The 22,397-nt window shown below is 45.4% G+C and overlaps 1 protein-coding gene and 1 long non-coding RNA gene across 3 annotated transcripts in view; both read left to right on the top strand.

Moving 5' to 3' along the window:
* Positions 1-1,379: 1,379 nt before the first annotated feature.
* LOC142684081 (histone H3-like centromeric protein A) overlaps positions 1,380-22,397 on the top strand; it is a 245,238-nt gene continuing 224,220 nt past the window's right edge. The window contains exon 1 of the mRNA XM_075847469.1: positions 1,380-1,417. The gene's annotated coding sequence lies outside the window, so the exon portion shown is untranslated. The remainder of the gene's footprint in view (positions 1,418-22,397) is intronic.
* LOC142684089 (uncharacterized) lies at positions 14,187-16,586 on the top strand. 2 transcript variants are annotated; one of them, XR_012853985.1, is made up of 4 exons: positions 14,187-14,329; positions 14,535-14,633; positions 15,582-15,659; positions 15,965-16,586. It is a non-coding gene; the product is annotated as an uncharacterized LOC142684089 (long non-coding RNA). The 2 variants fall into 2 exon arrangements; XR_012853984.1 differs by having other exon boundaries at positions 14,532-14,633.

Genomic DNA, 22,397 nt, shown 5'->3' with positions numbered 1-22,397 from the left:
GAGCAGATATGTCATAAATGTCAGGTAGATTGGGGTTCCACCTCTGGGACCCGCATTCACTACTATGGGAGTTACGGAAACAGATCAGACAAAGCCGGAGGTGGGACCCTCATCTATCTGACATCCTATGGATACGTCATAAATGTGTCTGATGGGAAGACCCCTTTAATGAGTATATCAGTAATAGTATAACTAGCAAGTACCAGCCGCTACCCCTCCCCCCTCATTGCAACACCAAGTAAGACCCCATGCACACGACCGTATTTTCATCTATCCCGAAATACAGTCCATATTGCATCGGTATATACGGATCCGTAAAAAAAAAGAGGGAGGATGCAAATGATGTCATCAGCATGTTGCGTAGCAACGCTTCTGTAAATACGGTCAGAGTACGGATGCGTATCCATAGCCGCCCATATTTACGGAAGCGCCCATAGACTTCTATGGGAGAGTCCCTTCTGTAATTACTGATGAAAAATACGGTCGCGTGCGTGGGGCATAAGAAACTGCAGCTGCATCCCCCTCCTCTCTGTTTACAGTTTTTCCCTAGATGGAACTTGCACGATCAACGATGTATCCAGTGAGTCGGCGCTCATTTACACGAGCCGACGCACGCTGTACGGGGATGAGCGATGGTTAATACGATGGTCCGTGCTCGTACAGTTTACGTATTGTCGGCAGCACATCCCCTGTTTGTACGCTGTGGACAACGACGATTTTTTTGGGACGCATAAAAGAAGTGATCAGCTGACCAATCAGTGCAGTTTATCGACTGATCGTCGCTGCCCGTGATCGAAAACAAGCGCTCGTATGATTATCGACATTGGTAAAGGGGTCTTAATGTCAATAAAACGTTTTTTTTTATCACAACGTTTCTAAGCATTTTCTATAGAACTTGATAGAAACCCATCGAGCCTAAAATAGACCCATCCTGGAACCCAGGGGTATAAACAGGCTTTTCTTTACAGCCCGAGGTCTTGATGACGTCATTGAGACCGTGCGGTGATCGTGTATTATAATTATTATAGATTGTGGGAGATCAAACATCAGGATATAGTTTTGTTGGCTTTAGCGATGGTTTGAACATTTGGTGTACTTCTTCTATTAGCCACAAGGGGGCGATACATAACCTGGAAGAACGCAGTGCGGGAGCATTTTGGTTTTTCTTGGCTTTTATATTGTGGGGCAATTATATAATCTATACCAGTGGTTCCCAACCGGGGTGCCGAGAGCTGTTCAGGGGTGCCGCGGCTCATCCACGGCAAAAAAAATAAATTACATTTTTTATTTTTTTTTGTTACAAGCTCCGCCCCCGACGTTGTAGCAGACGTGACCCGCGGACGTCTGTTACAAGCACCGCCCACAGCTTCCCACTAGAAGCCTGACGAAGGGAGAAGAGCCATTAACACTGGGCAGGGTAAGTGCGGTTTTCTTTACTTTCTTAGCAGTTGTGTGAGAAATGGAGCCAGGGGAATGTGGGTAGTTGTAGTCCTCTCCTCTTATACCTCACTGTAATGTCATCTGATATCCCATAATAACATAATTGAGCCTCCTGACGAAGCCGGTCTATCGGGCGAAACGCGCGTCGAGGCGTCTGTTCACCCATCCAGCTCTTCTGACCCCTCACGCTCCTCAACATGTCTCAGGGTATGTGTTCATTCGGTTTAGCTATGGCAGTTTTTTCTTTTTTTGCTATCTGAGCTGCTACACCTTCTGATATACATTGTTTCCTGTGCTAGCACTGCACGTCCTATTACACCTTCTGATATACATTGGTATCTGCATTGTTTCTTGTGCCAGCATTGTACGTTCCATTGGATGCATACCTATTCAGATGCTCCCTTTACCTATCGTACTGGCCTTGATGTATTATTACATGTAGATTGCCACATGCACATTGCTTTTTCTATATGCTATCATATACTGTGTAGGTTCTGTCTGTGTATAGGTTATTATCTCTGTACACAGGAATTTTTTGCCAGCAATATTGTGCCATATGTCACATTATACACCCCTGGGCTTGTGTGTTACTTATTATCATCTGAGCGTGTTTTAGGTCATTAGTGGACGGTTGATTCTGTTGGTCATGGTCTTGTACATCTGACCCTGCTGTTTATGTCTCCGTATATGTTGTATCATTCCTCTTTTTCCTATTATTGTGTTATTTTGTCATTATATTTAATAAAGATATTTTTTTGTACTTTTCATCTTGAGTACAATATTTCTTTCAGGGATATGTCCCAATTGGTTCGTTTCTAGGTTGAAATCCCATAATAACAGTCTGGCCATGCTGGGAGTTGTAGTCCTCTCCTCTTATACCTCCTCCCTGTAATATCCTCTGATATCCCATAATAACAGTCTGGACATGCTGGGAGTTGTAGTCCTCTCCTCTTATACCTCCTCCCTGTAATGTCCTCTGATATACCATAATAACAGTCTGGACATGCTGGGAGTTGTAGTCCTCTCCTCTTATACCTCCTCCCTGTAATGTCCTCTGATATCCCATAATAACAGTCTGGACATGCTGGGAGTTGTAGTCCTCTCCTCTTATACCTCCTCCCTGTAATGTCCTCTGATATCCCATAATAACAGTCTGGACATGCTGGGAGTTGTAGTCCCCTCCTCTTATACCTCCTCACTGTAATGTCCTCTGATATCCCATAATAACAGCCTGGACATGCTGGGAGTTGTAGTCCTCTCCTCTTATACCTCCTCCCTGTAATGTCCTCTGATATCCCATAACATCCTGGACATGCTGGTAGTTGTAGTTCACTCCTCTTATACCCCCTCACTGTAATGTCCTCTGATATCCCATAATAACAGTCTGGATATGCTGGGAGTTGTAGTCCTCTCCTCTTATACCTCCTCACTGTAATGTCCTCTGATATCCCATAACAACAGCCTGGACATGCTGGGAGTTGTAGTTCTCTCCTCTTATACCTCCTCACTGTAATGTCCTCTGATATCCCATAATAACAGTCTGGGCATGCTAGGAGTTGTAGTCCCCTCCTCTTATATCTCCTCCCTGTAATGTCCTCTGATATCACGCTACAGTCTGGACATGCTGGGAGTTGTAGTACTCTCCTCTTATACCTCCTCATCCTGTAAACTTTCTCTGATATCACATAACATCCTGGACATGCTGGGAGTTGTTGTTCTTATACATCCTTATTTATTCCTTCCCCAGGGGTAAGCACACTTTCTGTCTGTGATGGTCCCTTTACTAGAGGGGCAGATGGTCATTTTATCGGGGGGCGGGGGGACTGAGGCTGATGGTGGCTTTACTGGAGGGGGCTGATGGTCATTTTACTGGGGGGACGGAGGCTGATGGTGGCTTTACTGAGGGGTCATTATACTGTGAGTGGGGGGGCTGAAGGTCATTACTGTGAGTGGGGGGCTGACGGTCATTACTGTGAGTTGGGGGCTGACGGTCATTACTGTGAGTGGGGGGCTGACGGTCATTACTGGGAGTGGGGGGCTGACGGTCATTACTGGGAGTGGGGGGCTGACGGTCATTACTGTGAGTGGGGGGGCTGACGGTCATTACTGGGAGTGGGGGGCTGACGGTCATTACTGTGAGTGGGGGGCTGACGGTCATTACTGTGAGTGGGGGCTGACGGTCATTACTGTGAGTGGGGGGCTGACGGTCATTACTGTGAGTGGGGGGCTGACGGTCATTACTGTGAGTGGGGGGGCTGACGGTCATTACTGTGAGTGGGGGGCTGACGGTCATTACTGTGAGTGGGGGGCTGACGGTCATTACTGTGAGTGGGGGGCTGACGGTCATTACTGTGAGTGGGGGGCTGACGGTCATTACTGTGAGTGGGGGGCTGATAGTCATTACTGTGAGTGGGGGGTTGATGGTCATTACTGTGAGTGGGGGGCTGATGGTCATTACTGTGAGTGGGGGGCTGACGGTCATTACTGTGAGTGGGGGGCTGACGGTCATTACTGTGAGTGGGGGGCTGACGGTCATTACTGTGAGTGGGGGGCTGACGGTCATTAATGTGAGTGGGGGGCTGACGGTCATTACTGGGAGTGGGAGGCTGACGGTCATTACTGTGAGTGGGGGGGCTGACGGTCATTACTGTGAGTGGGGGGGGGCTGACGGTCATTACTGTGAGTGGGGGGGGGCTGACGGTCATTACTGTGAGTGGGGGGGGCTGACGGTCATTACTGTGAGTGGGGGGGGCTGACGGTCATTACTGGGAGTGGGGGGGCTGACGGTCATTACTGGGAGTGGGGGGGCTGACGGTCATTACTGTGAGTGGGGGGGCTGACGGTCATTACTGTGAGTGGGGGGCTGACGGTCATTACTGTGAGTGGGGGGCTGACGGTCATTACTGTGAGTGGGGGGGGCTGACGGTCATTACTGTGAGGGGGGGGGCTGACGGTCATTACTGTGAGTGGGGGGGCTGACGGTCATTACTGTGAGTGGGGGGGCTAACGGTCATTACCGTGAGTGGGGGGCTGACGGTCATTACCGTGAGTGGGGGGCTGACGGTCATTACCGTGAGTGGGGGGCTGACAGTCATTACCGTGAGAGGGGGGGGGGCTGACGGTCATTACCGTGAGTGGGGGGGGCTGACGGTCATTACCATGAGTGGGGGGGCTGACGGTCATTACCGTGAGTAGGGGGGCTGACGGTCATTACCGTGAGTGGGTGGGGGGGCTGACGGTCATTACTGTGAGTGGGGGGGGCTGACGGTCATTACTGTGAGTGGGGGGGGCTGACGGTCATTACTGTGAGTGGGGGGGGGCTGACGGTCATTACTGTGAGTGGGGGGCTGACGGTCATTACTGGGAGTGGGGGGCTGACGGTCATTACTGTGAGTGGGGGGCTGACGGTCATTACTGTGAGTGGGGGGCTGACGGTCATTACTGTGAGTGGGGGGCTGACGGTCATTACTGTGAGTGGGGGGCTGACGGTCATTACTGTGAGTGGGGGGCTGACGGTCATTAATGTGAGTGGGGGGCTGACGGTCATTACTGGGAGTGGGGGGCTGACGGTCATTACTGTGAGTGGGGGGGCTGACGGTCATTACTGTGAGTGGGGGGGGGCTGACGGTCATTACTGTGAGTGGGGGGGGGCTGACGGTCATTACTGTGAGTGGGGGGGGGCTGACGGTCATTACTGTGAGTGGGGGGGCTGACGGTCATTACTGTGAGTGGGGGGCTGACGGTCATTACTGGGAGTGGGGGGCTGACGGTCATTACTGTGAGTGGGGGGGCTGACGGTCATTACTGGGAGTGGGGGGGGCTGACGGTAATTACTGTGAGTGGGGGGGGCTGACGGTAATTACTGTGAGTGGGGGGGGCTGACGGTCATTACTGTGAGTGGGGGTGGCTGACGGTCATTACTGTGCGTGGGGGTGGCTGACAGTCATTACTGTGAGTGGGGGGTGCTGACGGTCATTACTGTGAGTGGGGGGCTGACGGTCATTACTGGGAGTGGGGGGCTGACGGTCATTACTGTGAGTGGGGGGCTGACGGTCTTCAAGTGGTTTCCGCCTCTGACCTCCCATTGAAATTAATAGGAGGCAGAAAAAACCTGCGGCGCTCGTTTGGTGCTTTTTTGTCTGCGGTTTTTGCATTCGCTTCAACGGCTTAAAAAAAATGTGTGCAAAAAACACAGCAAAAAAAAAAAAGTCAAACAGCGCTGTCAATTCAAAATCTGCCTCAAAATTCGTAAATGAATTTGGAGGCAGATTTTTAGTTTCTGCCTTACAAAAAAATGTTGTGTGAACATACCCTAAGGCATCATTTAGACGAGCGTAATATACACGCGTGCTTTTCACGCGTGTCGCACGGACCTATATTAGGCTATGGGGCAGTGCAGACAGTCCGTGAGTTTTGCGCAACGTGAGTCCGCTGCTTAAAACTCACGACATGTTCTATATTTCTGCGTTTTTTGCGCATCACGACCCTTTGAAGTCAATGGGTGCGTGAAAACCACGCATGTCGCACTGAAGCACTTCCGTGCGAACTGCGTGGTACGCTAAACAGCTGTCATTCTCTGAATGTAAACAGAAAAGCACCACGTGCTTTTCTGTTTACAAACATCCAAACGGAGTGTCATAATGATGGCGGCTGCGAGAAAATCTCGCAGCCGCGCATCATACACTGATGACACACGCAGCTGTTAAGTGCCTTTTTGTGCGCGCAAAAGTTGCGTTTTTTGCTTGCGCAAAACGCACACGCTTGTTTAAATCAGGCCTAAGAGTGTACTGCTTGTTTTTCGCCATTTTTTGTCGTTTTGTAAACAATTTTTGGTAGGGGTGCCCTGAGAATTATTTTTTTTCCCTGGGGTGTCTCGAGCCTGAAAAGGTTGGGAAACTCTGATGTATACAGTCGTCCTGGTGTATCTAGCAGTTTTCTAGAGTTCAGTGTATAATCATTGATAGATACGGTGACGCTGACATCACGCCGGGCAGCACGTGCGTCCTCATGAATTATACAGGATACAGACAATATTGTTAACCCCTTAACGACCGCCCACCGTCTTTTGACGTCAGGCGGTGCAGGTACTCGGTCTAGAGCGACGCCTTTTGGCGTCGCTGTATTAGAGGGGGTTTAACGGCACCCTGGTGACATCTGCACTAAAAACCGGCTGTAAGTAACAGGTCCGGTTCTTAGTGCAGCCATCAGGACCTGCCGATTTCGTCGTAACAGCATGTGACCGCTGTGACAGCCAATCACAGCGGTCACATGCTGTTACTGCGTACAGAGCCGCCGGGAGTGTCTAAATGATAGCTCCTGCTCTAAGAACGAGCTGTTGCTAGCAGCTCTGTTCTTAGAGCAGTGATCAGGAGCCAATAGTATTGGGTCCTGATCTTTTGTGATCACTATGAGATCCAATCATAGTGATCACTACTGTAAAATGAAAGTAAAAATATGTATCTGTTTCTCCTCACTGTTCTAGCTGTGGAGAGAAACAGATACAAGTGTGTCAGTGTCCCCTCACAAAATCACTTGTTCCTCATACACAGTTTATTAAAAAAAACAAATTTTTTTCAGTATTTTATAGTATATAGATATACATATATATATAAATATATTTACTGTATATACTAAGAATCGTACTATAAACTACTTTCTTTTTAGGGTACGCTGTTAGACGGCGTGTACGCTGTTAGGCCTCATGCACACGACCGTGTGCACGGCCGTGATTTTTGGGTCGGCCGGCTGCGGACTGTCAAATCGCGGGACATGCACATGGCCGCCACCATTGTTTTCAATGAGCCCGGACCGCAGAACAGGGCCGTAATAAGACATGCCCGGGCTCCTGGGCCGTGCAAGGACCGCAAAAACTACGGTCGTGTGCATGGCCCCATAGAAAAGAATGGGGCCGCAATTCTCCCGTGGATTTTCGGGGGAATTGCGGCCGCAAAAACACGTTCGTGTGCATGGGGCCTTAGACGGCGTAGGGTGCTGTTCTGGGCTTGGGTTTACGGTTTGTGTTAGGCGTAGGCTTTAGGTTTGAAAAAAAAAAAACTTAAAAAAAACAATAAAAAAAAGTTTCATTCTTTTAGTGTTCTTAGTTGATTAGGCTTCATGCACACGACCGTGCTCGTAAGTACGAGCACGGCCGGCGGCGGGCAGCCGGCCACTTTTGCGAGCCGTGCTGTCATTATAAATTATAGCAGCACGGCCCGTAAAATAGAAAAATAGAACATGTTCTATTAGTTTTAACGGCACGGGCACCTTCCCGTGAGAAAACGGGAAGGTACCCGTAGGTAACAGAAGTCTATGAACCCGTTATTGCAGGTCGTAATTACGACCCGCAATAACGGGTGTTTTTACGGTCGTGTGCATGAGGCCTTAGTTGATAAAAAAAAAATTTAAACCGCTAGTTCCATTTATTATTTGCGGTTTAGACTGTATTATCATTATGGCTGCCAGAAGATACAGCGTTGAGGAAGCCGATCAGATGCTATGCTCAGATACGGATTCTGCATCTGAAGTTGAGCTTTTAGGGTATGTGCACACGTAGTGACCAAAAACGTCTGAAAATACGGAGCTGTTTTCAAGGGAAAACAGACCCTGATTTTCAGACGTTTTTTGAGCAACTCACGGTTTTCGCTGCGTTTTCGCTGCATTTTTTACGTCCGTTTTTGGAGCTGTTTTCATTGGAGTCTATGAGAAAACGGCTCCAAAAACGTCCAAAGAAGTGTCCTACACTTCTTTTGACGAGGCTGTATTTTTACGCGTCGTCGTTTGACAGCTGTCAAACGACGATGCGTAAATTACAGGTTGTCTGCACAGTACGTCGGCAAACCCATTCAAATGAATGGGCAGATGTTTGCCGACGTATTGTAGCCCTATTTTCAGACGTAAGACGAGACATAATACGCCTCGTTTACGTCTGAAAATAGGTCGTGTGAACCCAGCCTTACTTGAAAGCGACAGCGAAAGTGTCGCTTCAAGGGATTCTATGGATATGAGACCCAGCACCAGTGATATGGGAGACGGCGCAGTTGCCACAACGTCCGTTCAAAGTGCAGCCCCTGAAATTGCATAACCCCACCAAACCGATTTAGTGTGGGAACCCACGAGTTTATTTTCTCCCACCATAAATGACTTTATTGCTACTCCTGGCATAAGTCCCAATGTCAGTAATTTTTCACCACTAAATTATTTAAATATTTTTATTACGGACCAAGTTTTGGAACATTTTGTGCAGGAAACAAATTTGTATGCCAGGCAGTACATTGCCAATAAGCCTTCGTCACCTAATGCCAGGTTGTGGAATCCCACAAATTTCAAAGGGTGTCTCTCATTCCGTCAATTCATACCCTCAAAAAGTGCAAAATACGGGGTAAAGACCTACAAGTTATGTGAAAGCACTACTGGCTACACATGTGCATTTAAGATCTACGAGGGTAAAGACAGTGAATTAAATCCACCAGGGTGCCCTCCAAATATTGGTACCACTCGTAAGATTGTGTGGGATTTAATTGTCCCTTTCCTACACAAGGGGTATCATGTATACACGGACAGTTTTTATACCAGTGTGCCATTGTTTAGCGCCCTTCATTGTGCCAACACCGGAGCCTGTGGCACAATACGCAGGAATCGCAAAGGTTTCCCACGTCAACTTGTGGATAAAAAACTACGAAAGGGGGAGTCATGCACTTTTCAAATTGAGAAGATGCTAGCTTTAAAATTTCGTGACCGCAAGGACGTCTACACGATCAGCACTATCCATACAAGTGCAACAGAAACTGTTAGAGAACGTGGGGCCTCTGCAGATAGAAAAAAGCCTGTGTGTGTCATCGGCTAGTACAAATTCAGGTTGCGATGCAGAACGCATTTGTCCTGTACAAAAAATCAGCGGGCAGGGCGACATTCTTTGAATTTCAGGAGAAAGTGATTGAAGATCTCCTATTTCAATCTGCAGACCAGAGAGTAGTCCATGAGTCAGAGGATGTACACCAACTTGTTGAAAAACATTTTTTACACCCCATCCCTTCAACATCTAACCAAAAATACCCCAAAAAACGGTGTCGGGTCTGCAGCAAACGAGGACAGCGAAGTGAGTCACGATATTATTGTTCCACTTGTCCTTCCAACCCTGGTCTATGCATAAGTCCCTGTTTTGTCCTTATCAATACACTATGGGCTTTATTACAGTTTTGTTTGGGATTTTGGTGGACCTCTTACACCGGTCAATACTTCTAGAAATAGCGACATTAATTTGGGGAGTAGTGGTCCTTTACTGTATCTATACATGCGGTGTGGGACACTGCCCCTTTATATATTCTACAGGTGATTGGTTGTTTTCTGCACATGGCGGTTCCTACCTTGCCGGGCAGGGGCTTGTTATGGTGTACCGCGTCACTTGGCACATTCGTCCCTTATATAGGGATTGATGGAGCTAAAGAGACGTTGTATGACCAGTCACTTTGAATAATAAAGTCATTACAGCCCTACAAATTTTCTTTCATGCTGTGAACATGCTCTAGTTTTCCACATAGAAGGATACATTCTTCCTCCTTTTTTTTGGATATATTGCCTTTTTCCGCCAACAGTTTAATACATTTTCCCACTCTAACTTACTATATATCAGAGCGGGTTGATATACATAATGTCTATGGACTGACATGATTTCAGGACAGCTGCTTTCTTAGCATGACATAGTCATAGGGTGTAGAAACTGTTAGGGACATCTATTTCTCAATCTAGAAAAGTAGAATCCTCCCATTTTCAAAGCAAAATGTGTATCCTGAAAGCCTCCGGGTGCTCCCTTCCTTTTGGGTCCTGCCGTGTGTCCAGGAAACACATTAGGGCCACAATGGAGATATTTTTGAACACAGGAGAAACAGGGTGATACATTTTCTGGTGCATTTCCTTATTCTCATGTTCTCTGTACAAGAAATCTGACCTTAAAATGACACATTTGTGAAAAAAAGTGAAATAAAATGTTCTTTCCACCTGCTTTGCATTAATTCCTGCGAAAACTGTGGTGTCAAAATACTTAGTACACACCTAGATGAATACCTTAAGGGGTCTAGTTTTCAAAATGGGGTCATTTATGGGGAGTTTCTATCTTTTTGGCAGCTCAGTGCCTCTATAAATGTGTAATGGGACCTGAAACATTTTCAAGCAAAATGTGTGTCCTGAAAGTCTTCGGGTGCTACCTCCCTTTCGGGCCCTGCCGTGTGTCCAGGCAACGCATTAGGGTCACAATGGGGGCATTTTTGAAAACAGGAGAAAAACAGGGTGATAGATTTTGGGGGGTGTTTCTTCATTCTCATGGTCGCTTTACAAAGAAATCGGTCTTCAAAGTGATACTTTGATATAAAAAGTGTTTTTTTTTTTATTTCACCTTCTATGCATTCAATTTAGCAAAAAACTGTGGGGTCAAAATACTGACTACACCCCTAGATAAATACCTTAAGGTGTCTAGTTTTCTAAATGGGGTCGTTTATGGGGAGTTTCTATCGTTCTGGTAGTTCAAAACCTCTCCAAATATACAGTGGGGCCTAAGGCTGGGTTCACACGTGGCGGAATTTCACTTAAATTCCGCTGCGGACACTCCGAAGCGTTAATCCGCAGCGGAGCCGTTTGTCCATTGACTTACACTTTAATTTAGCAGTGTTCGTTTAGACGAGGCGTAAAATTCCGCTGCGGAGCATAGGCTGCGGAGCGGAATTTGGTGTCCGCAGCATGCTCTGTCTGTTGCGGAGCAGTGGCGGACTCATGGCGGAATTTCTCCATTGACTTCAATGGAGATTCTAAATTCCGCAATGAAGTCCGCAGCTGTCATGCACATGTTATGTGTGCTGCGGATCCGTCTTGCTTTTTTAACTTGACATTTCTTCATTCTGGCTGGACCTATGTATTTCTAGGTCTACAGCCAGACTGAGGAAGTCAATGGGGCTCCCGTAATGACGGGAGCGTTGCTAGGAGACGTCTGTAAATAGTCACTGTCCAGGGTGCTGAAAGAGTTAAGCGATCGGCAGTACCTGTTTCTGCACCCGGGACAGTGACTACCGATCCCAATATACATGTATCTGTAAAAAAAAATGAAGTTCATACTTACCGAGAACTCCCTGCTTCTGTCTCCAGTCCGGCCTCCCAGGATGACGTTTCAGTCTAAGTGACGGCTGCAGCCAATCACAGGCTAATAACAGGCTGCAGCGGTCACATGGACTGCCGCGTCATCCAGGGAGATCGGGCTGGATGCCGAAGGAGGGACGCGTCACCAAGACAACGGGCGGTAAGTATGAATTTCTTTGACTTTCACAAGGGAAAGTGCTGTCCCTTCTCTCTATCCTGCACTGATAGGGAGAAGGGAAGTACTTTTACCGCAGTCCGCAGCAGCTAGTCCGCATCAATTTACTGCACATTTTGTGCAGATCCGCAGCAGAATCTGCAACGCAGATTCTGTGCGGCATTGATGCGGACAGTTGCGGAGGAAATCCGCCACGTGTGGTCATGCCCTAAAACATTTTTAAGCAAAAATGAGACCTGAATGCCTCCGGTTGCTCCCTTCCTTTCGGGCCCTGCCGTGTGTCCAGGCAACGCATTAGGGTCACAATGGGGGCATTTTTGAAAACAGGAGAAAAACAGGGTGATAGATTTTGGGGGGTGTTTCTTCATTCTCATGGTCGCTTTACAAAGAAATCGGTCTTCAAAGTGATACTTTGATATAAAAAGTGTTGTTTTTTTTTATTTCACCTTCTATGCATTCAATTTAGCAAAAAACTGTGGGGTCAAAATACTGACTACACCCCTAGATAAATACCTTAAGGTGTCTAGTTTTCTAAATGGGGTCGTTTATGGGGAGTTTCTATCGTTCTGGTAGTTCAAAACCTCTCCAAATATACAGTGGGGCCTAAAACATTTTTAAGCAAAAATGAGACCTGAATGCCCCCGGTTGCTCCCTTCCTTTCGGGCCCTGCCGTGTGTCCAGGCAACGCATTAGGGTCACAATGTGGGCATTTTTGAAAACAGGAGAAACAGGGTGATAGATTTTGGGGTGCATTTCTTCATTCTCATGGTCGCTTTACAAAGAAATCGGTCTTCAAAGTGATACTTTTATGAAAAAAGTGAAATTATATTTTTTTACGCCTGCTTTGCATGAATTCTTACAAAAAAACTGTGGGGTCAAAATACTTACAACACCCCTTAAAGGGAATGTGTTGCCAGCAAAACATGTTTTTTTTTTTTTAGTTAAACAGTTAGTGTATAGGTGATTAAACATTGTTCTAATTTTTATTTATTTTTTCACGAGTCAGGAAATATTATAAATTGGATTCAATTTATAATATTTCCCAGCACTGGTCACTAGATGGAGCCATTCCCAAAATTGCAGCATTGCATGTGGTAAAGCAACCACATTGCTTTATGCTGCAAAATTGGGTAAAAATCCCTCGCTCTAGTGAGCTCTCAGAATCCCCCCTCCTTTATCCTGGCTAGTGCCGGGAGAAACGAGGGGTTTGAACGGTTTAACCTCCTACACTGTGTGTCGCCATTTTTTGAGCTAACACACAGTGTAGAAGGTTAACATACAGTAGTAAACACACTGAAACACGAACATACATAGAAATAACTTACCTGCTCCAGTCGCCGCCGCTCCCTCCGGTCCATCCGCTCCGTCTGCTGCCGCTGCTCCATGTGCACAAGTCTGGAAGCCGCAACCGAAAGTAGTAATCTTACTGTCCGGCCGCGACTTCCGGTCCACAGTAAAATGGCGCCGGACGGCGCGCATTTCAAATTCAACTGTGTGGGAGCGGCGCATGCGCAGTTCCCACACAGCGGCGTACACGAAATTGGATGGAACGGGCCCCGTTCGCAGTCCCTATGGGACTGGAGCTGCCGTATTCCATGTCTGTATGTGTCGTTAATCGACACATACAGAAATGGAAAAAAAAATGGCAGCCCCCATAGGGAAGAAAAAGTGTAAAAATAAAAAAAAGTAACACACAAACACACAAATTAATCCAAACGTTTTTAATAAAGCACTAACATCTTTAACATATTAAAAAAAAAATTGTGGTGACACTGTTCCTTTAATAAATACCTTAAGGGGTCTAGTTTTCAAAATGGTGTCACTTGTGGGGGTTTCCACCATTCTGACACCTATGAGCCTCTGAAAACCTGGCTTGGTGCAGGAAAACAAAATGTACTTCAAAATTTATAAAATCATTACTAAACTTGTAAGTCTTCTAAATTGCTCAAGAAAAATATTTTTATTTTTTTTCAAAAGTCCTGCCAAATAGAGTAAAGCGATGGAAATATATATTTAATTAAAAAAAATGTACAGTATGTATGTACATATATGACATATTGCAGTTAAAAATAGGGAAAAATGATAATTTGTACAAAATTTCTTCAATTTTTCTATTTTTTCATTAATTTCCGCAAATCATATCAGTCTACTTTTACCACTAAAATAAAGTACAACATGTGACGAAAAAACAATGTCAGAATTACTTGGATATTCAAAACTTTCGCAGAGTTATTCTCTGATAAAGTCAGACATACCAGATTTAACAAATCTGGCTTGGTCATTAAGGTCTTTTCAGGCCCGGTCATTAAGGGGTTAAAGAGGAGCCGTCACTTCTCCTGACATTTATGTATTAATAGATAACTTGGTGTTGCCATTCTCCTCATCAAAGGTCGTGTCCCTACAGTCTCTCTGTCAGCACTGATTGGACGTTGTCAGTTCGTGTAGGGACACACCCCCAACTGGTAACACACAGCTGTCAAGTCTTACATTTCCAGGACGAATAACAGAGAATCGGCACAAAGCAGAGAGTCACCGTCAATGTCATCACTTTCTTGTCACTTGCATTGGTGGCATCAGTCAGTATATACGTATGTAAGTCTTGCGCTCGGTGGCGACTTGGATGCAGTAAAATCGACCTTCCCGACACCTGAATGTTTTGGTATTGGAGGGGGGGGGGGTGAGTTGTGTTAGAATGATGGGGAATGATAAAACCGCTCAGTTTATCCTACGTCACCTGTGATTCTGCTGAATTGTCACCGTCTCTTATCCGCTTAACTGATTGTATGACTCTCAGCAGCGTTTTACATCATCATGAAACCACCCCAGAAAAGCTCGTCCCGCAGGAAGTCGGCGCAGCCGCAGAAGAAACTCGCAGCTCCTCCTCAATCTCCGCCAAGTAAGAGAAAGTTGTACCTTGATCATCTTATCACTCTCATTATATATTTTATTTTAAAAATGAATTCCAGATAACCTCGGGTCGTGTAATACTAGATTGTAATCCGTTTCTCAGCTTTATATCTTAGAGGGTTCGTTTCTATGCAGGTAAAAATCTGTTACATACAGAAATTTCTGTAGCACAAGGCTGCCACTAGGGGGAACAAACTGAGGACTGATTTATATAGGCACAACAGGAGCTGTATGCATGTGCACAATCGTCTCCCCCTAGTGGTTGCAGGAAGCACGTTACTCTATGGCTCTGGGAAGGGAATCTGAGAACACATCTCACACCCATGAAGATATATTATGAAATGAGGGATCTAAGAATTTCCAACCTGCAGTCCGACCGCTCTATTCATTCCCTATGGGATCGACAGAAATAGTCAAGTACTATGCTCGCTGTCTCCCTCAGTCCCATAGAGTAGTGATCCCCAACCACCGGGCAGTGGTTCATTTGATACTGGGCCGGGGTATCTGATATCAGCCCCAATGTCCTCAGGGAATTTCTGGCGAAAAATCCCACCAAACTGTGGTGCAGTTTTTCGCCCCCGGAATGTCCGCTGCGAATAACTGCTGAGCAGGCCTCCTGGGATGACGTTTCATCGCAGGAGACCACTGCAGCCTGTGATTGGCTGCAGCGGCGGTCACATGGGATGAAATGTCATCCCAGGAGGCCGGTCCTCTAACGTCATCCAGGCCGGCCTCCTGGGATGATGTTTCATCCCATGTGACTGCCACTGGTCCCAATTCCAACTGCATCTGCATCCTTATGACGCCGATACAGTTGAATTGAATGCTGGAGCCAGATTGACTGCTCCTTGCCCAATTATACATTCTGCCAGGAGCGGCTCCGCGCAGGCAGGCGCGATGTTGTGACGTCAATTTCTGAACCCTTTTATTCTTGCAGGTGAGAGAGATCTGCCTGAAGTATTCCCGCGGCGTGTTTTACTACTGGCAAAGCACCGCACTTATGGCGCTACAAGAGGTCAGTATCTCATACAATGCACTGTCCATGTAACGCATGGGTCAACCAGAGGGGGAGCTGCTCTTTGCAGTGGTTCACTACTCAGCCCCCGCCCCCTCTAACACATCCATATGCCCTAGCGGGACATTTGCATAGGGGTTGTGAAGCATTGTGGGAGTTCCAGAGGCCAGACCCCCCCCCCCCCCACCATCACTCTAGCTATCAGCTCATAAAAGTGAAATCTGATCAGTTCTTCGAGCTGTGTAGTAAATTATACCGGGAGTGCTGTCACTTTAAGAGGGACTAATGCTCTTCTGTATCCACAGTCAGCTGAGGACTTCCTCGTGCGTCTCTTTGAAGATTCTTACCTCTTCAGTCACCAGGCCAATAAGGTCACTCTCTTTGTGAAGGACATGCAGCTCGCACGGAGAATCCGAGGCATCCCGTATGGACTGGGATAACGCTGCCGTTTTATCTCTCAAGATTTGATGAAGAATGATAACGTGTAAATAGTTTTATATTAATGGAGAAAATCTATTGGGAAATACAAGTTTTACCATTGCATAAAAGATCCAGTTTGGAAGAGTAAACCGGCTTTAGCGCCCCCTCCTGACACTGGTTACAGTGGAGGTTTTTTCTTTGTTTTATCTGTTCATGGGAAAGTTGTTACAACCAATATGGCTGCCACTGCAGTTTGCAGGGTGGTAGTGCAGTAGTTTTTCTGTCCAGCTATGTAATGGGTTGTAGGGGTCCAGGATGTAGCACAGAAAATGACCACAAGGCGGCACTGCTGGACAAAACCGCTAAAAAAGACGCTGGACACAACCGCTAATGAAACCTGATCTGGCCGACCTTCTAATTGTTCTGCTGAGTTTGTGATCCGCTTCCTGTTTTTATTCTGTGAAGATTTGTTAATTTTTTCAAATTAAAAAAAAATGTATTTTATAACTTTGATCTTCATCATTTTAGACTAATCTTCATAAGGGCTTGGATATGATCAATGACTCCAGCTTCGCTGTAGTTCAATACTCTTGCTCTGTCCCACCCCCATTCTTTACACTGCAGCTATGCTTGTTCAGAGTGTTTGCTGTGTGGGTGGGTGTGTGGGTTGGGTCCAGAATTATTTGGGCAGTGACACAATCTTCATGATTTGGGTTTTGCTGCCACCACATTGGATTTGAAATGAAACAACTGATATGCAATTGAAGTTTAGACTTTCAGGTTTATTTAAAGGGGTTAAACAAAAATCTCCTGTGAAAAGTTTAGTGATTGCCACCTTTTTTCTACACAACCTCCTCATTTCAGGTGATCAAAAGTGATTGGACAAATTAACATTACCATAAATGTTTTTTTTTTGTTTTTTTTAAACTCGTTTTATTGAAGGAGATACATAAACACCATGAGAAAAGACATTTCTGGGCCCCCGCACAGCGGACATGCCCGACATTAATACAAAAGTGCGTGTTACAATATCATGTCAGCAATGCATGGCATTACAATCAATCTCAAATTGAAACAGGAAATAAACTAAAACATAGTATATAAACCTTTCACAATCGTTCATAGTGCACGATGTTCCATATTTTCTTAGAAGCATTAGTATATTACCATATGCAGAAGACAGAGAGCCAGCAAATCCCGATTCCATCTAAGCGACCTAAGGTATCTATAATGTCGCATCCCATCTTTAACTATAAATTACCCAGACAGATAGGAGAGGCCACCTCTTCTCCCCCCTTTTACAAAACTCCTTAAATGGGGACTGCTCTAAGAGCCCTAGATAAAGCATTGTTGGAGTAGGATGTGAGCTCAGAATTACACCATTGATCCCACACCCGATGAAATTTATCAGGGCATCTGTTAACATAAACAATTCGTTCATAAGGTATCATAGAATTAATCAGTTCTATCCACATAGGTTTAGTAGGAGTACGAGGATTCATCCACCTAATAGCAATAGCCTTCCTTGCCATAAATAACGTCTCCCGAAGGCACGTACGTGTTGGGTTAGCATACATCCCATCCTCCACCAATCCAAATAGACAAACTCTTGGTTCCAGTCTAACTGGGACTTCCAATACCCGGGATAACAGATCAGTAACTTCAGTCCAGAAAACTTGAAGTAAAGGGCATTCCCATATCATGTGATGAAAATCAGCCGGTTCATAGCGACACCGGTGACAACTGGGATTAGGTCGTCTACCCATTTTATAAAGACGGACCGGGGTAAGATAGCTCTGGTGTATGATATAAAGCTGTATGAGCTTATTGTTAATAGCAGGAGAAACAAATCTATGTGACTCTAATAGATCCAATCTGGAATCCACATCTAGGGATGGGATCAAGGTCTGCCACCTGTCCATTGCTGGGAAAGCTGCTTTATTTGCCTTCGCATGTATAAGGTAAGAATAGATGGATGAGATTAACCCTCCGGGGCCCTGTGATCTAATAACCCCAATCAAGGGATAGGTGGAAATAGGCGTTTCTCTTACCCTATACTGAGTCAGCAGTGAATGGCGCAATTGTAAATACTTATAGAAAGCTCGTCTTGGAGCTTGGTAGGTTTCCTCAACTTGAGTAAAGGACAGCATCACATTATTCTCAAATAGGTCTCCCACCGTATTCACCCCCAGTGTCGACCAAAATGTATCATCCTGTGAGGAGAGTAACTGATCTAGTGCCGCATTCTGCCATAGGGGTGTTTCCGCTATTATTTGGTCCTCTCCTGAGATCTTAAGTGCTGCCGACCAGACATTGCGAGCTACCTTATGTATCAGTAACGATTGCCTACTAAGGGGAAGTGAGGGTTCTAATACAGGCCAGAGTTTAGGAATATCTAAGTAGTTAGCCAGACATAGTTCCAATCCCTCTGGTACGTCAGGTGACACCCAGGCGGCCATATACTTGAGCTGGCCCGCCAGATAGTATAAATATAAATCAGAGAGGGCCATTCCCCCTAAATCTCTGGGTCGTTGCAATTTTGCTAGCTGTAACTTAGATCTAGAAGATCCCCATATGAATTTAATTAGCTGCGATTCCATTTCCTGGAAAAATGACCTTGGGATATATACAAATATGTGTTGCAGAATATAAAGACATTTAGGCTGAACCACCATTTTGATAAGGTTGATACGTCCTGCTATGGATAGAGGTAGTCCCGACCAAATCTTAAATTTATCTCGAAACATCGGAATTAGGGGGGCCACATTTGCCTGTACCATGTCAGCGTCTAATCTCGTGATTTGGATTCCCAAATACTTAAAACTAGAAACCACCCTCAAACCACTCACCAATGAACCCACCATAACATTTCTGCGAGGGGAAAAGTACATCAGACACGATTTGCCCCAATTAATAGACAGTCCAGAAAAGTCTCCAAACCTATCAATTATGGTCATTGCTACATCAAGGGACTCATCAGGAGATGACATGAATAGCAACAGGTCGTCAGCATATAATGCCACTCGGTGTTCCGCAGAGCTTAGGGGTATGCCCCGGTAAATTCCATCAGATCTAAGTAGAATAGCTAAGGGTTCTACAGCGATTGCAAATAATAAAGGTGAAAGCGGACACCCCTGTCTGGTAACACGAGACAAATCAAAGTATGGAGAGAGCTGTCCATTCAAGAACACCGCCGCTCTTGGATGTAGATACAATAAGGAGACCCACTGACAAAACACAGGACCGAATCCAAACCCACGCAGAACATGGAGTAAATATGGCCACTCAATAAATGTTTTTTTTAATACTTTGTAGAGAATCCTTTGCAGGCAATGACGGCCTGAAGTCTGGAACCCATGGACATCACCACACGCTGGGTTTCCTCCTTTGTGATGTTTGCCCGGCCTTTACTGCCGCTTCTTCAGTTGTTGCTTGTTTGTGGGTCTTTCTGCAGCTCGATCGAGTTGAGATCTGGTGACTCGGTCATTGCAGAATATTCCACTTTTTTGCCTTATATACTCCTGGGTTGCTTTTGCAGAATGTTTTGGGTCATTGGACGTCTCTTCACAGGACAGATGGACAATCACCTGCTGCATGTGGTTGAATCTGAGCAGAAAGTAAATCCCTGAATACTTCAGAATTCATCCGGCCGCTTATGTCTTCAGTCACATCATCAACAAACACCAGTGCCAGGCAGCCATGAATGCCCATGCCACCACACTGCCCCCGCCATGCCACCACACTGCCCCCACCATGCCATGTGTAATATAATATGCATTGTGTGTACACACACACACACACACACACACACTACCGTTCAAAAGTTTAGGGTCATTTAGAAATGTCCTTATTTTTGAAAGAAAAGCACAGTTTTTTTCAATGAAGATAGCATTAAATTAATCAGAAATACACTCTATACATTGTTAATGTGCTAAATGACTATTCTAGCTGCTAATGTCTGTTTTTTAATGCAATATCTGCATAGGTGTATAGAGGCCCATTTCCAGCAACCATCACTCCAGTGTTCTAATGGTACATTGTGTTTGCTAACTGTGTTAGAAGGCTAATGGATGATTAGAAAATACTTTTAAAACCCTTGTGCAATTATGTTAGCACCGCTGTAAACAGTTTTGCTGTTTAGAGGAGCTATAAAACTGACCTTCCTTTGAGCTAGTTGAGAATCTGGAGCATTACGTTTGTGGGTTCGATTAAACTCTCAAAATGGCTAGAAAAAGAGATCTTTCATGTGAAACTCGACAGTCTATTCTTGTTCTTAGAAATGAAGGCTATTCCATGCGAGAAATTGCCAAGAAACTGAAGATTTCCTACAACGGTGTGTACTACTCCCTTCAGAGGACAGCACAAACAGGCTGTAACCAGAGTAGAAAGAAAAGTGGGAGGCTTCGCTGCACAACTGAGCAACAAGACAAGTACATTAGAGTCTCTAGTTTGAGAAATAGACGCCTCACAGGTCCTCAACTGGCAGCTTCATTAAATAGTACCCGCAAAAACGCCAGTATCAACGTCTACAGTGAAGAGGTGACTCCTGGATGCTGGCCTTCAGGGCAGAGTGGCAAAGAAAAAGCCATATCTAAGACTAGCTAATAAAAGGAAAAGATTAATATGGGCAAAAGCACACAGACATTGGACAGAGGAAGATTGGAAAAAAGTGTTATGGACAGACGAATCGAAGTTTGAGGTGTTTGGATCACACAGAAGAACATTTGTGAGACGCAGAACAACTGAAAAGATGCTGGAAGAGTGCCTGACGCCATCTGTCAAGCATGGTGGAGGTAATGTGATTGTCTGGGGTCTGATGGTCAAACCCGACATGGAGGTGAGAGCGTAATAACTTCATATAGGTAGCCATATATTCCTCATAAGACGAAGTACAGTGAAAGTGAAGCCCCTCATGGAGACCCTCTAAGTAGTTTATAGGGGAAATATATTGTAAGCTTGTCCCTAATATATATCCAGAACTGAAATCACCGCCAGCATCGTCCGCAGGATCCAGGCCGTGAATGGAGGGAAGTGAAAACTGCTGTGATGGCCGGTCACACTTTATGGCAGCCCCTATGCTCTCTCCATTCACAGAATACAGGGGGCCATAAATGTGGGCATCAATGTGAAATGTAATATCCCTGCAGCTGCGGAGCCCAAAAAAGCTGCCCTCTTCTATCAAGATGTTATCGTTCTTTTCTGTCATTTCTTAGTGACAACTAATATGGGCATCAGGAACTGCCGCCCAGCTTTCCCAGGCTCCTGAATGGCAACATTACCTCATTATCCATCATGTCACTGTATAACGGGGAGATTTGACCGTACACCACAGATTATACAACAATAGTGGCTGCTGGTGGTCATCTTTCATACCTGCCAAATAATGAGCTCAATTCATTTTTAGTAGATCATTATTGCGCAAAGGAGGGGGTTGCCTGAAATATTTTTTTTTCTTATTCAAAATTTTTATTGAGTTTCAGTACACAAAATAACAAAACATAGTGGAGGGAAGGCCTCCACACAGTAAAAAAAAAAAACAAAAACAGCAAACAATGTCAAGGACCAAAGAAAAAACAAAAATCAAAAATGTGCATCACATCTCAATATAAAGGACATTGTTCAGTATACAACAGTAGCATGAATAAGCCTAGAAGCAAAACAATATTAGCTCCTATGTGTAGAAATTTTTCCTTCCCTTTTCCCTTCCCTTGGTTGAACTTGATGGACATGTGTCTTTTTTCAGCCGTACTAACTATGTAACTATGTAACTATGTAACTTTTATAAACGTGTATTGGCATCGGGAACATAAATAAAAGAGCTGCTTCCGGAGAATTGGGAACAGAGACTCCAGTAACCTCCAATATTAATTTAAGTACTGCATCCCAAAAGCTCCTCAACAAGGGGCAACTCCACCAAACATGAGACATGGAACCTCCCACAGCACCACAACGCCAACAATTGTCAGGCACAGACGGATACCATTTATGAAGAGCAGCCGGGACTCGGTACCATCTAGAGACAATTTTGTAACTAGTTTCCTGGGCCCTAATGGCTATAGAGGCTTTTTGAGAAAGGGAGAAACACCGCTTCCATTGTGCATCAGTAAATGTATGTAATTCTCTCTCCCAGGCCCCGCAGAAGGAGGGGAGTTGTTGGGAACGCTGTGAAAGGAGTAATTTATATAATGTGGAGATGGCATGGGTAGGGGGCTGGGTGGAAACACATAGGCGCTCAAAGTCAGTCAACAATCGGTGAAGATGTGCGCATCGATTAACCGCTCCATAAAAATGCTTTAACTGGGCGTATTCATACATATT

Source organism: Rhinoderma darwinii, assembly GCF_050947455.1.
Source record: "Rhinoderma darwinii isolate aRhiDar2 chromosome 4 unlocalized genomic scaffold, aRhiDar2.hap1 SUPER_4_unloc_5, whole genome shotgun sequence".
In the NCBI taxonomy this organism is placed as follows: Eukaryota; Metazoa; Chordata; class Amphibia; order Anura; family Rhinodermatidae; genus Rhinoderma; species Rhinoderma darwinii.
Note: the sequence above shows the minus strand (reverse complement) of the source record. Positions and strands in the feature narration are given on the sequence as shown.